General features: G+C 42.4%; 1 pseudogene; it reads right to left on the reverse strand.

Moving 5' to 3' along the window:
• Positions 1 to 7,271: 7,271 nt before the first annotated feature.
• On the reverse strand, positions 7,272 to 11,507 carry LOC107771413 (geranylgeranyl transferase type-2 subunit beta 1-like; annotated as a pseudogene).
• Positions 11,508 to 16,058: the final 4,551 nt, after the last annotated feature.

The following is a 16,058-nucleotide window of genomic DNA, read 5'->3' on the forward strand; positions in this document are numbered from 1 at the left end:
CCGAAACCGAAAACCGAATCGAAACCGAAGCTTAATGGCTTATTGGTACCGGTTTAACGGTTTAATGGACGGGGAACGGATTGAAATTATTTTATTAACGGCTTATCGGTTTGGGGGCGGATTATTCAATTTTCTTAACGGATAATCCGTTAACCCGTTAAGAATATATATATATATATATATATATATATATATATATATATATTAAATAATCAAAAACCCTTCTTCCACTTCCAATACTCTATCTATTACTAATTTACTATTAGACATTTAGTTATAATTTACTATTCCAGTTAGTTACTATTAGATAATTTTGATGTCATGTGTTATACCCAGTGTTCTCTTCTATTTCTTCTGATAGTTATAAGTTGTTAATAGGCTCATCCCCAGAGATGATTCTACTGGGAAATACGCTGGAATGTAGCTCTATATTTCTTCTATTTAGCTCTCTTCTTAGGTGCCATATTCTATAGACTGGAATGTAGTCTGCTGAGCATAGGAATTTTATTTTGAGTCACAGCGATCAGCAAACAATCTGATAAACCGTCCGATAAGAGCTAAACCGATACCAATCCACCCGATATCTTATCGGGTGGCTAGCGGATTAATACATTTAAAAGCCGATAACCGATAAGCCAAACCGTTAAGAGTAAATAACCGCCCAATCCGCCCGATAAGCAGCCTGAGTGTAAAGACTCCGGAGGGGCTCCCAAAGCCCAAGCTCTAAGCAAGGACAACTCACGTGCCATCATATCAATACCTGAATCCGCACGGTTAACTCACGTGCTACGCGGATAACTCACGCGCTATGGTATCAATACCTGGACCCGCACGGTCAACTCACGTGCTACGCGGACAACTCATGTGCTATGGTATTAATATCCTCACAACCAGGCTCTCGGCCTCACTCAATCATGTACCTCACTAGCCTCATCATCACCAACAAATAAAGGAACACAGCCCATATCAAGTATAACCGCATATTAGCAAATAATAGAGATTGAGATAAATAGGTACAATGATTTCTATGACTGAGTACAAATAATGTGAGCATGAATAAAGCCTAAGCATGATCTCTATCATGAAGGGAAACAAGTTCAACAACAATTGAACACATAACCACAGATAATAGCCATTAGACCTCACAGCCTCACGGGACGGACCAAGTCTCAATTCCTCGCGGTGCACACCCACACGCTCGTCACCTAGCGTGGGTATCACATCAAAACAATCACATGATGTCAAATCTCCGGGTTTATACCCTCAAAGCCAGAGTTAAAACGGTTACTTACCTTAACAGCGTAAAATCCTACTCTGGATGCCCTCGTCTCTGGGCTCGGTCTCCAAATGCTCTGAATCTATTCCCAATCAGTACAATACCATCAATATACGCTAATGGAATGAATTCCATAAGAAAAACTATAAAATTATGCCAAAAATCCGAAACCGACCAAAACCCGACCCCCGGGCCCACGTCTCGAAATCCGTCAAAAATGGAAGAATAATAAACCTTGTCCTCTCCCGAGTCTAACCATACCAAATTCATCAAAATCCGACATCGTTTGATCCTTCAAATCCTTAAATTACTCTCCAAATATTTCAAGCCCTAACCCCTCATTTTCACTAATTACCATGATTAAACAACGGAAAATCACCATATATACATGTATTAGGGCTCAAGTAATTTACCTCAACGAAACCCCCTTGATTCCCTCTTCAAATCTCTCCCAAAAGCCCCAAATCCTTTCTGCCCAGGTTTTTCGCACCTGCGGCCATTTTCTCGCACCTGCTGTCCAAGGAGTCGCACCTGCGCAACTCACTTAATTCCCTAACTTCCGCACCTAGGACACCTTTCTCGCACCTGCGGACTCGCATCTGCAGTCCCTGGTGCGCATCTGCGAAAGCAGCCCAAAATCCCCATCTCCGCATCTGCGCTCAAGGCCCTGCACCTGCGGGCTCGCAGATGCGGCCAATTCTTCGCACATGCGTTCCCATCCTTGGCCCAGCGTCGTCCGCACCTACGCACTCCCCACGTGCACCAGCGGCCTCGCACCTGCGAGGCTTTCTTCCGCAGTTGCGAAAATAGCAGTAGCTGCAGCTCCAGCTGCAAATTCAAACTTCGACAAATCCGTTAACCACCCGGAATCACCCCGAGGCCCTCGGGACCTCAACCAAATATGCCAACAAGTCATATATCAACATACCAACTTAGTCGAACCTTTGAATCACTCAAAACAACATCAAATCATCAAATTACCCTCGGATTCAAGTCTAAGAACTTTTAAATTTTCAAATTCGGCAACTGATGCCGAAACCAACCAAACCACGTCCGAATGACCTCAAATTTGGCACACACATCACAAATGACACTACGAACCTACTCCAACTTCCGGATTTCCATTCCGAAACCGGTATCATATTTTCCACAGCCGACCGAAATCGCCAAATTTCCAATTTCGCCAATTCAAGCCTAATTCTACCACGGACCTCCAAATCACATTCCGGACGCACTCCTAAGTTCAAAATCACCTAACGGAGCTAACTGAACCATCAGAATTCAAATCCGAGGTCATTTACACATAGATCCATATCCGATCTACTTTTCTAACTTTTTTTTAAAAAAAATAAAAATTATAAGACTAGGTGTCTCATTTCACTCCGAGTTCTCTCCGGACCTGAATTAATTAACCCGATAAGTCATAAATCAATTGCAAGACATAAATTGAGCAGTAAATGGGGGAACGGGGTTATAATATTCAAAACAACTGGCCGGGTCATTACATTCTCCCCCTCTTAAACAAACGTTCATCCTCGAACGAGTCTAACAGAAGAACATACCTGAAATCACATCATCTGAAGCAATAGCGTGTGGCCTAGCTGGGAGGGCATAGAAACGGGCCTGACCACCCCCTGATCTGCCTCCCCCTCTCGGGTGACTCATAGCTGATTGGGCTCCGCCCCTAGCTGGCCAAACTCCACCCCTTGTTGGCTGGGCGAGTGGTGGAGGAACTGGTGCTGGTGCCGTTAGCCGAGTACTCCGCTATGGAGTCCCAACCAACAGCCTAGGGCAATATCTCACAAAGTGACCAAAATCCCCGCACTCGAAACAACCACTCCTTTGACAAAGCTGTTGCTCCTGATGCCCAAAATAATTACCCGATGATACCTGAGCGGGTGGGGCATAATGAGAACCTTGTGCTGGCAATGCACTGAATGATGACTAACTCTGCTGAAACTGGTCCTGCTGAAACTGACCTCTCTGAGGAGCACCACTGAAACCACCCTGACCACGAGGCCTCTTAGCCTCCCTTTCAGTCATCTCCTGACCTCGAACCATCTCAATCTGTCGAGCAATGTCGACAACCTCATCAAAGGTAACCCCAGATACTCTCTCCCCGGTCATAAGAAATCGAAGCTGAAAATCGAGGCCATCTATAAACCTCCTGGTCCTCTCTCTCGGTCTGTGGGAACCAACCAGACTGCATGACGAGCTAACTCGGAGAATCGCATCTCATACTGTGTAACAGACATCTCACACTGTTGAAGCTGCTAAAACTGCCTGCGTAGCTCCTCTTTGCGGGACTTAGGTACAAACTTCTCCAGAAAGAGAACAGAGAACTGCTGCTAAGTAAGGGGTGCTGCGCCAACAGGCCTATGCCTCTCGTAAGTCTCCCACCATCTGAGTGCAGCCCTAGAAAACCTAAAGGTAGTGAATAAGACCCCACAAGTCTCCAAAATACCAGCAGTACGGAGTATCCTCTGACACTTGTCCAAGAAGTCCTGAGCGTCCTCTCTCTCTGTACCACTAAAAGGTGGTGGCTGGAGTCTCCCAAACCTCTCCAACCTACGCTGATCATCCTCAGGCATAGCAGGAACCACATAATCCTGTGCAGCTACAATCGGCTGGGCTGGTGGTGCCTCCGGTTTCTGAAGTCCCTGAATAACATGCTCGAGTGTGCGAGCTACGGGAGTCTGAGTGCCTCCCCCAGCCTAAGAAGTGGTTGCGGCCGTCGAAATAGAGACCGCCAGAGCAAGGCCGGTACACACTGTCAGAATCTGAGTTAGGGCCTCCTGAAGGCCTAGAATCATAATAGGCACAGGTGGTGCCTGAGCTGGCGCATCAACAACTGGAACCTGGTCCTGATCTGGGACAACCGGTAGATCTGCATGTACTGCCCTAGCTGCTGTACGGGCTGCACCTCTGCCCCTACCACGACCTCTAACGCGGCCTCGGCCTCTTGCGGCCCGAACTGGTGGGTGACCCTCTTGACCAGTAGCACGAGTCCTCACCATCTGTGAGAGAATGAAATACAGATGTTTAGTTACTAGAATACACAGAACGCACGACAAGAATCCAAGAATGCAAAATTTTCCTAAAGGTTCTGCAGCCTCTCGAAGATAAGTACAGACGTCTCCGTACCGATCCGCAAGACTCTACTAAACCCACTCATGACTCGTGAGACTTATGTAACCTAGGCTCTGATACCAACTTGTCACGACCCAAAATCTAACCATGGTCGGGATGGCGCCTATCGTGTTACAATGCGAGCCTACTTCCCAAAATATTACTACTAAACCGATTATAATAATTTAATAAAATATTTCAACATTTAAATTTTTTTCATAAACTAAATCAACTCTAAATATAATCTAGAAAAATACGAAAACGAGCTCCAAACATCGGGGTGTCACTAAATCATGAGCGTCTAAATCTATGAACTAAGAAATGAAACTATCTAATTGTCAATACAATTCAAAAGAAGAAATGATAAAAGGAGTAACAAGGTCCTGCGGACGTTAGCAGCTACCTTGCAATCTCCACAGATAGCCGGCCTGAACTCAACGATCGACGCTCTCTAACTCACCTGAATCTGCACATAAAGTGCAGGGTGTAACTTGAGTACAACCACCTGAGCAAGTAACAGAAATAACTAAGGAACTGAGCAATAGTGACGAGCTAAGTAAAACAGTCCAATCATTTATTTTCACAATTTAAAAATAAACAGAAATAAACAGGTAAATTTCATAACTCAGTAAATGCCACAAAAAAGTTTAACAGATAAATGCAGCAACAACACAAATAAATACAACCTCACAACAATGTCATTCCATCACTCATCACTCGGCACTCAATACTCAAAACACTCAACACTCTGCGCTCACTGGAGGTGTGTACAAACTCCGGAGAGGCTCCCAAAGCCCAAGCGCTAAGCACGGACAACTCACGTGCCATCATATCAATACCTGGATCCGCACGGTCAACTCACGTGCTACGCGAACAACTCACGCGCTATGGTATCAATACCTGGACCCGCACGGTCAACTCACATGCTACGCAGACAACTCACGCGCTATGGTATTAATATCCTCACAACCAGGCCCTCGGCCTCACTCAATCATGTACCTCACTAGCCTCATCATCACAAAAAAATAAGGGAACACAACCCACATCAAGTATCACCGCATATTTGCAAATAATAGAGACTGAGGTAAATAGGTACAATGATTTCTATGACTGAGTACAAATAATGTAAGCATGAATAAACCCTAAGCATGATCTCTATCATGAAGGCAAACAAGTTCAACAACAATTAAACACATAACCACATATAATAGCCATTAGGCCTCACAGCCTCACGGGACAGACAAAGTCTCAATCTCGCGGTGCACACCCATACGCTCGTCACCTAGCGTGGGTATCACTTTCAAACGATCACGTGATATCAAATCTCCGAGTTTATACCCTCAAAGCCAGAGTTAAAACTGTTATTTACCTTAACAGCGTAATATTCTACTCTAGGATGCCCTCGTCTATGGACTCGGTCTCCAAATGCTCTGAATCTATTCACAATCAGTACAATACCATCAATATACGCTAATGGAATGAATTCCACAAGAAAAACTATCAAATTATGCCAAAAATCTGAAACCGACCAAAACCCGACCCCCGGGCCCACGTCTCGAAATCAATCAAAAAAGGCAGAATAATAAACCTTGTCCTCTCCCGAGTCTAACCATACCAAATTCATCAAAATCCGACATCGCTTGGTCCTTCAAATCCTTAAATACTCTCCAAAAATTTCAAGCTCTAACCCCTCATTTTCACTAATTACCATGATTAAACAATGAAAAATCACCATATATACAAGTATTATGGCTCAAGTAACTTAGCTCAACGAAACCCCCTTGATTCCCTCTTTAAATCTCTCCCAAAAGCTCCAAAACCCGAATAGAAATGGTGAAGAATGCACCAAAATCGCGAAGGGTTCTATTTATGGTTCTGCCCAGGTTTTTCACACTTGCGGCCATTTTCTCGCACCTGCGCGACCGCACCTGCGGTCCAAGGAGTCGCACCTGCGCAACTCACTTAATTCCCTAACTTCTGCACCTGGGGACACCTTTCTCGCACCTGCGGACTCGCATCTGCGGTCCCTGGTGCGCATCTGCGAAACCAGCCCAAAATCCCCATCTCCGCATCTACGCTCAAGGCTTCGCACTTGCGGGCTCGCAGACGCGGCCAATTCTTCGCACTTGCGTTCCCATCCTTGGCCCAGCGTCGTCCGCGCCTGCGCACTCCCCACGCGCACCAGCGGCCTCGCACCTACGAGGCCTTCTTCCGCAGTTGCAAAAATGGCAGTAGCAGCAGCTCCAGCTGCAAATTCCAACTTCGACAAATCCGTTAACCACCCGGAATCACCCCGAGGCCCTCGGGACCTCAACCAAAAATACCAACAAGTCATATATCAACATACCAACTTAGTCGAACCTTTGAATCACTCAAAACAACATCAAATCATCAAATTACCCTCGGATTCAAGCCTAAGAACTTTTAAATTTCCAAATTCGGCAACCGATGCCGAAACCAACCAAACCACGTCCGAATGACCTCAAATTTTGCACACACATCACAAATGACACTACGAACCTACTCCAACTTCCGAAATTCCATTCCGACCCCGATATCAAATTTTCCACTGCCATCCGAAATCGCCAAATTTTCAATTTCGCCAATTCAAGCCTAATTCTACCATGGACCTCCAAATCACATTCCGGACGCACTCGTAAGTCCAAAATAACCTAACGGAGCTAACTGAACCATCAGAATTCAAATCCGAGGTCGTTTACACATAGATCCATATCAGGTCTACTTTTCTAACTTTTTTTTTTTAGAAAAAAAAATTTATAAGACTAGGTGTCTCATTTCACTCCGAGTTCTCTCCGGACCCGAATTAACTAACCCGATAAGTCATAAATCAATTGCAAGACATAAATTGAGCAGTAAATGGGGGAACGGGGTTATAATATTCAAAACGACTGGCCGGGTCGTTACAAAAGCAAAGCCATAGAGGTGCAGGTTCTTTCATCTAACATTATTCAATTTTAAGCTAGAACGGAGCAAAACCAGATATTATCTGCCAAGGATAACTCGGTTTACAACATCAACAGGCAACGCATAAGCAGGATCTATAGGTTTTATTCCTGGATATTCAAGAAGTGAAAGCCCTGCATTACAGAAAAACCAAAGAATAAGTAAGCACAATTGGGTCAGCAAAAGTCAATCTAGTCTCATGGAACATCCCTAACTTTGCTTCTAGTTTTCATTACTTGACATATTTTTATCACTTCAATAAACAGCATATTAGAAAGGCCAGGAGTTGAGCAAGGCCACTGGTGTAGGAATGTCTCTACAGTATAAAAAGTTGTTCAGGACAAAACTGGGAATGCAGCAACTTACACCGGTGGACGCAACACAGTTTAGATGATAGATCCTCCAACAGTCCTATGTGCCACTAGTATTTTTTTTTTTTTAATTACATAAATCTGGACCTTCTAGAATCACCTTGATGCAAAAGACGCATTGCAAGATCTTTCACAGAAAACACAACTTAAAACTAGATATCAGATACCAAACCTCTATCAGCTGGTTATGATTTATGAACATCCTTATTAGCTTGGATCTCATCTAGGTTTAGCATGCAGATGTAATCAGTAAAAAAGATCTATGACTCTATGTTATTGTGGATCAGCTTCAGGTCTTCTAAACGAAAACTTCTGAGATTACATCCCAAAACATGATGTGAACGTACTATACTTTGAATGATGAACCATGGTATCATCAGAGAAAAATACACATTAACCATTTCACAATACGGCCCCTTACCAGCAACTCCAAAGTAAGTATGGAAGACATCAACTGCATCATCTGGCCTATCTGAAATTCCACCATTCTCCTTATCCTACATCCATGAAAGGAATAAAACTCATACTTAACAAAAATGTCGGACAACTAAAACAAAAAATATAGTATCTAATCCCAAGCTTCAAGTGAAAGGGAGTTGTTATATTGACATGTAACCTGACAGTCCAGAATAAACTTTACAAGCTTCCCCTTGTCAATCCAATGGACCCTGTCAATCATAATTAAGCTGGAAAGAACCCACCAAGAGTAGCAGACCTGCGAGGAAACAACATGAATAATAATAAAATTCAAAAGTGACTTGTCAATAGAAATTTCAATGAGCAAGAGTGACAAACATCAGGAAGCTTCTCTGGGCGCCCATTTAGACCTCCAGATTTGACTTGTCTTTCACATAACCACCAACCAAGGAGGTCCTTATCAACATGATGTAGAGACCCTGTAATTGCGAGAGCTGCCACGCAACAGAAAACTGCAATGGTAACATAGTCAAAATTGTGTTACGGTAATGCAGCAATAGGCAACTCAAAATGTTAAGAAGACTGCTGGAAATATGGAACTAAGTGGAATATAGAGGTTGAAAACCAATGAAGAGATGCTGCTTTTCACTAACAGAGATGCCATTACTGTCATAGCAAAGGAACATATTCGTTCTGCAAAACCTATTCCTTTCATGTGAGAGAAAGAAGAAATCAAAGGAAGGAAGGATTTTTCTCCAAAGCATTCTCAGATTATGTCCATTAGCTGTTCATCAATCTAGGTCCCACAAACTGATCCATCCCCTCGTGACTATGTCAAAGCTGCTGACAACTTGGAGTACTACTCAACATCAGTATGGCATTATCTTTTAACTTATCATTTATCTTTTTGGTTCTTGCCAAGCCGGTTGCTGATGAGGATGCTTCTTGTCTTGGTTGGTGATAAAATGATGTCCAGATCATGAACTCAGGTTAAACTGATAGTCGGGCACTGATTTTTTTTTTTCTGATAACAGAGAAATCTTTGAGGACTAGTGGATAATAGGCAGTCCGGCTTTGATATCTTAGGAATTAATTAGAACAATCAGGGAATGGATCCCTTTAGTAGCAGTAAATTCAAATAAAAACTTCGTGCGGATGTTTTCCAACTCCGAAATCAATAGAGTTAGACTTCACAGTAGAATAGACGATCTCACTTGCTTTACAGTTTAGAAGCCACTGTAAGTATGATAAATTGCATGATTTCTATATGTGACATACTTTACCCAGCATGAGATTCTGCTCCTGGTGTGCATCCAAATCCACCATCCACATTCTTGCAACTTAAAATATATTTCACTGCTTTTCCAACATCAACCTTATCTAACTGATGCATCAATGCGAGTGAAAGGATCGCAATGTAAGAGAACCTACACAAAGTATATTCAGGTCATTATATTTTCATTTCTCAAAAGAAGGATCATACATTCCCAAAAAAAACACAAGTATCTAAAGATATATGGCTTAAACCTTGGCCTTATAAGTAACTTTAAAAACTAGAAATCAAATAACGGATCCTAAATTTAAAACAGCAAACAAAGATAAGCTGCTACCGTGTATCGACTTCACCCCATATGTCACCAGAAAAGGATCCATCTTCATTTTGCAGGGCTGCAATATCTGGCTGAAAAGTTAAGCTCACCACAGCGACACCCAAATTACTTAATAGTACTTCACACTGCCAATTTCGAGAATGCCGCCTTTTGTGATGAGTACTCTTTATATTAGTTTGACCATGTTTTTTGTTTTGTGATGTTAAAATGGGAAAATGAGTAAATGCTAGCATTGCAGCAGAGTTCATAGATGTTATACATAGATCGAAAAGATATGTACATGGAACCTCCAAAGCAGTCATAAATGTCAGAAGACATGAAGTAGGATACAACTCGACACCTTATCAATGTCAAGAACATGTATTTTATCACATAACGCCAAGACTTGAATAGCACTAAGTGTATACAGCACGTGCGGATCATGTCCAATATTACCACAAAATCCACCTGCATATTATACAAATATAGAAGTGAACCTATACATACAGATCAAATAGATCAGAACATGAAGTAACTCCCTCTCAAGGGAATAGAAAAGACAAAAACAACATCCATTAAAAAAAGCAGTAGGCATAGTATAGCTGCAACATTGAAACACCGACAAGAATTCAATGCGAGAAAGAAAGAAAGAAGAACAAGATACAAACCAGATTCGTGTTGGCACTGCATGACCCATGAAATAACTTCATCTTGCTCCACAGCAGCAAGCTTGCCCATGATATCCAGAGTTGTCAATCCCCAATATGCCCCATTTAATCTTAGATGCTCCATCACCACAGATTCAAAATCATCTTTCCTCTGAAGGTATATAGGCACGTATTAGAGAAAGCAAATGATAGAGTGACAAGAAAAGTGCTTTGGTGGGTTGGAAAAGAAATGAACTCCTATAAAGTACTTAAATTCCATAAAGGATATGTACGAAGGAATCATCTCACGGGCGTGAGAATGATGGGAGGAGATATAAAGAGCATTTGCACAAAGTGAGATTCTTCGTCTGATCAAAGATGAAACCAAAACAGTAGAAGTGCAATTCCAAATAATCTCATTCAAATAATTATAAATCATTGCAACATCCCACATTTTTAGGTATCAAGGATGTCACTAACAGTAAGGGATAAATCTCAAGGATCAATCCCGCAGTCAATCATATCTGAAAGACTACAAAACCATCCCATCTACCAGAGCAAAAGGGAAATTCCAGAGCCATTCCTTATGTTCAAGCAACACCATGTACCACTTCTTTAAGGCTGGCTATGATACCATTCCAAATTTGAAAACCATAATTATGGAAGTTCAAAAATTACTTGTCTGAATTACTCTAAACTGAATGATATTAGGATGTTCAAGAAGGATGTATCGTACTTTAGCAAGTAGAGCAGAATTGGTATCATGAGAAGTACTAATGCCTATGCCCCATTCTGTTTCTCCTTCACAACTCTGTTCCAACCATCCGGTGTACTTTCCTGGCTTAAAGAGTATCTCCCTACAAGAATATACTATTTAACTTGTTGAAAGTATTAAACACATTGTAGGAGCCTAGTTATTTGCTTTGAGTACACAGGTATCTGAGTGACAGATTGGATCAGGGTAGCGCAACCGCCTAAGCTCAGATTTCTAGATATCAAACCATAGAGTCTATTGGACGAAAGGCAGAAAAAATCAGTAGTTATGAAACAAGATGAGTACCTTCTCAACTGTTAAAATGTACTTTACATGTTTTTCTACCAGCAGCTCCCCCATCCTGCAGTTATCATGGCTCAGAACTCAGATAATCAAAATAGGCCAAAGTGGAAGATCAAAAATATGACTCTATTAATACAAGGTCCTGCTTTCGTTTTACATCCTATTTTCAAACTTGTAACACAGCCCTGCTAAAACCAATCTTTTACAGTATCTTTGAACGCTCCTGAACCAATAAAATGTTACCGACTCTAAGTCTCTTCAAAGATTATCTTTCCCGAGCCATCAACATCAAAATACCTATTCGCAACCACCATTACTACACAACCACGTACTCTTCTTGAGTTCAAACTCATTGACAGACATGAGAATTTAATTTGCCCCAAAATTTAACAACGTGAAAGATCCTTCAAAATATTCACACTCGAGACGGTACGTCGCATCAAAATGAAAATCAAGCACCCAATGGCCTTCCTTTACATTTTAAGAAAACACTTCTCGTCACATTTACATAGTCTTAACACTTCCCGCAGTTACGCCATACTCACCACAAAGCCATTCCACTTCTCATCGAGCCACAATTCTACTCGTAGGGACATTATCGGGCCTATGAGTCCAAATGTATAGGTTACGATTAAAGCTACCAAGCCAAAACTACGGTTTAAACCTGTCCGCAAGTCCTCCGGACTAGCCCATCACCAAAACACATAATACACATCTCGAACCTCGTTCATAGAATCACAAACCGGCGATGCACAACAGATACCGAGCGCTCATGTGCACATACGAATGCGTGGAAGGAATTCAAAGAGTTATGTTTCAAGCTGAATAAATTTCACACGATAGAATACAAGAAAGTGAAATTTTCCTAAAGGTTCTGCAGCCTCCTAAAGATAAGTACATACGTCTCCGTACCGATCCACAAGACTCTACTAAACCCGCTCATGACTCTATGTAACCTAGGCTCTGATACCAATCTGTCACGATCCAAAACTAACCCCTGTCATGATGGCGCCTATCGTGGAACAAGGCAAACCGACTCATTTCCAAAACAAACCGATATTCTCATTTTAAAGATAATATCACGGTTATTTAACATAAAAACCTTCGTAAAGGAGTTTCAATCAACATCGGGGTGTCACTAGTCATGAGCATATACTACAATCTGTCTAACAATATCAAGGCTAACTCAGCCCGGAAAATAGCTAAACACAACTAGAGGAAGATAAGATGGAGAAGAGCAGGGGCTGCGATCGCCAAACAGCTACCTTGCTATCTCCAAGAAAATCTGCAACCAGAACATTCAATAACTGCTACCGTGTCCAGCTACACCTGGATCTGCACACAAGGTGCGGGGAGTAACGTGAGTACGCCAACTCAGTAAGTATCAACAATAAATAAAGACTGAGCAGTAGTGACGAGAAATAAAGCATATAATGTTCATATCAGGAAATCTCAGTAAAATACCACATGCTCTAAAAAAATCAGGATTTGAATCAAACATCTCATTTAAACCCAGTTCCAGTAAGAATCATTTAAAGACATTTTTCCAACAGTTTTTTTTCAAACAAAGGCTCAATGCAAAGGTGAGTAAAAATGATGAAATCATAAACAGCCCCGCAGGCAAAACATCACTCATATACACAGCCCATCGGGCAAACCTCACAGTCACTCGTGCCACTCGGGCATACCTCACAATCATTCTTGCCACTCGGGGATACATCACAATCACTCTTGCCTCCCAGTCACTCAGCACTCGGCATTCGGCACTCGGCACTCGCACTCATTAGGTACCTGCACTCACTGGGGGTGTGTACAGACTCCGGAGAGACTCCTTCAGCCCAAGCACTATAATCTACATGGACAACTCATGTGCGATAATAATAAAGTATGCTGCAGGCGGGCAGCCCCGATCCATACTCATCCTCACAAATCAGGCCCTCGACCTCACTCAGTCATAAAGTATGCTGCAGGCGGGCAGCCCTGATCCACACTCATCCTCACAAATCAGGCCACTCGGGCATTTCAGTAAAACAGGGCATTCGGCCCAAAACATTTATATGCATCAAAATAGAGTCATAAAACTGAGTTATGCGGTAAACAAGTATAAACATGACTGAGTATAGATTTTCAATCGAAAACAGTGAGAGGATGGTAAGAAATAGCCCCTAAGGGTCCAAACAGCATTGGCGCAAGGCCCAAACATGGCATTCAGCCCAATTTACAGAAAATCATTCTAAAACATATAAGTATCAATGGTTTCAACAAATTATGCAACTTTGCAATTGCTACGGGGCGGACCAAATCACAAATCCCCAACAGTCCACGCCCACACGCCCGTCACCTAGCATGTGCGTCACTTCAAAATAGTAGAATGATACGAAATCTGGGGTTTCATACCCTTAGGACCAGATTTACAATCGTTACTTACCTCAAAACGAGAAACTTTTTACTCTGCTATGCCTTTGCCTCGCAAATCGGCCTCCGGATGCCTCGAATCTAACCACAAATAATTCGTTTCAGTCAATAAAATTCATTGGAATTAATTCCACAAGATAATAATAATTTTTCCATAAAAATCCGAAACTTAGCTCAAAAATCTCCCGTGGGGAACACGTCTCGGAACTCGACAAAAGTTACAAAATCCGACAGCCCATTCAACCACGAGTCTACCCATATCAATTTTACCAAAATCCGACCTCAACTCGACCCTCAAATCTACAAATCTTATTTCTAAATTTTTAAGTTTCAATCTCCGATTTACACCTCAAAATCATATAATCTAGTCGGATTATTCGATAATAATTCAATATTATGGAGTAGAAATGATCACAAGGGACTTACCTCAAGTTTTTCTTGAAAATATATTAAAAATCGCCTCTCCTCAAGCTCTAATTTGTCAAAAATGGCAAAAGGGACGAAGTCCCTGTTTTTATAATTCTGCCCAGACATCCTCGGTTCTGCCTCGATATTGGCCTTCGATCGAGGTCTTCGATCCTGGTCCTCGGTCCTGCCCCTCGATCTTGGTTCTCGATCCTGGCCCTCGATTATGGCTTCGATCGTGGCCCTCGACCCTAAGCTCGATCTGGGCTTCGATCGTGGCCCTCGACCCTGAGCTCGATCTGGGCTCACATCTGGGCTCGATTTCTGGGCAGAAGCAATTTCCAACAGAAGGAAATTGCAGCAGTTGTTCTAGTTCAATTTTTGATCCGTTAACCATCCGAAACTCACCCGAGACCCTCGAGACCTCAACCAAATATACCAACAAGTCCTAAAATATCATACAAACTTAGTCAAATCCTCAAATCACCTCAAACAACGCTAAAACCATGAATTACACCCCAATTCAAGCCTAATGAACTTTGAAATTTCTAATTTCTACAAACAACTCCGGAACCTATCAAATCACGTCCGATTGACCTCAAATTTTGTACACAAGTCCTAAATGACATGACAGAGGTATTCCAATTTTCGGAATCGGATTCCAACCCCGATATCAAAAAGTCAACCCCCCGGTCAAACTTCTCAAAAATTAAACTTTCGGTATTTCAAGCCTAATTCCTCTACGGACCTCCAAATAATATTCCGGACACGCTCCTAAGACCAAAATCACTATACGAAGCTATTGGAATTATCAGAATTCAAATCCGAGATCGTTTACACATAGGTCCATATCCAGTCTAGTATTCTAACTCATTTTTTTCAATTATGAGACTAAGTGTCTCATTTCACTCTGTGTTCCTTCCGGACTCGAACCCACTAACCCGAAATAATATAATATAGCTGAATAACACCAAAAAAAGTAGGAATAGGGAAAACTGGTTTATAACTCTCGAAACGATCGGTCGGGTCGTTACAACAGGCTGTGTCGCCATGACACCTAGAACCTGACCAACATGAATTCGCTGCTCTGGGGTGTGGGCGGCGGGAGTCTGGGCTCCTCCCCCGGTCTATGAAATAGCTGGTGCAACCAGAATCAACCCTGACTGAGCCAATGTACCAATCATGCTCAGGAAGTGTACTAAGGTCTCCTGAAGTCCGGGGGTAACAACAGGCGCCTCCGGTACCTGCTCCCTAACTGGAACTACTGGCGGCTCCTCAACTGCTGCTCTGGTAGGTGCTCTAGCTGCGGCACGTACTCCTCATCGATCTCTTCCTCTGCCCCTAGCGATACCTGCTCCGGGAGCAGCATCGTCGATAACTGCAGCTCGTGTCCTCACCATTTGTGAGAGAATAGAAAGATAAAAGTTCAAACTCCGAGATCAATAAGCTCGCACGATAGGAATGAAAGAAGTGAAATTGTCCTAATAGTTCCGTAGCCCCTCGAAGATAAGTACAGACGTCTCCGTACCGATCCGCAAGACTCTACTGAACTCGCTTACGACTTGTAGCACCTATGAACCTAGAGCTCTGATACCAACTTGTCATGTCCCAATTTTCCCTCTGTTGGGTATCGTGATAGCACCTAGTATTAAGGACTAGGTAAGCCTAACAATAATTAAAACAACAACATTATTTAAATAGAATCTCTTAAAATTCCCAAAATCGGTAGTACAAGTCATAAGCTCTGCAAAGTGTTTGCTAGAAAACTTCTAAATACAACTGTCCAGA

This window comes from Nicotiana tabacum, chromosome 4 (assembly GCF_000715075.1).
Source record: "Nicotiana tabacum cultivar K326 chromosome 4, ASM71507v2, whole genome shotgun sequence".
Classification (NCBI taxonomy): Eukaryota; Viridiplantae; Streptophyta; class Magnoliopsida; order Solanales; family Solanaceae; genus Nicotiana; species Nicotiana tabacum.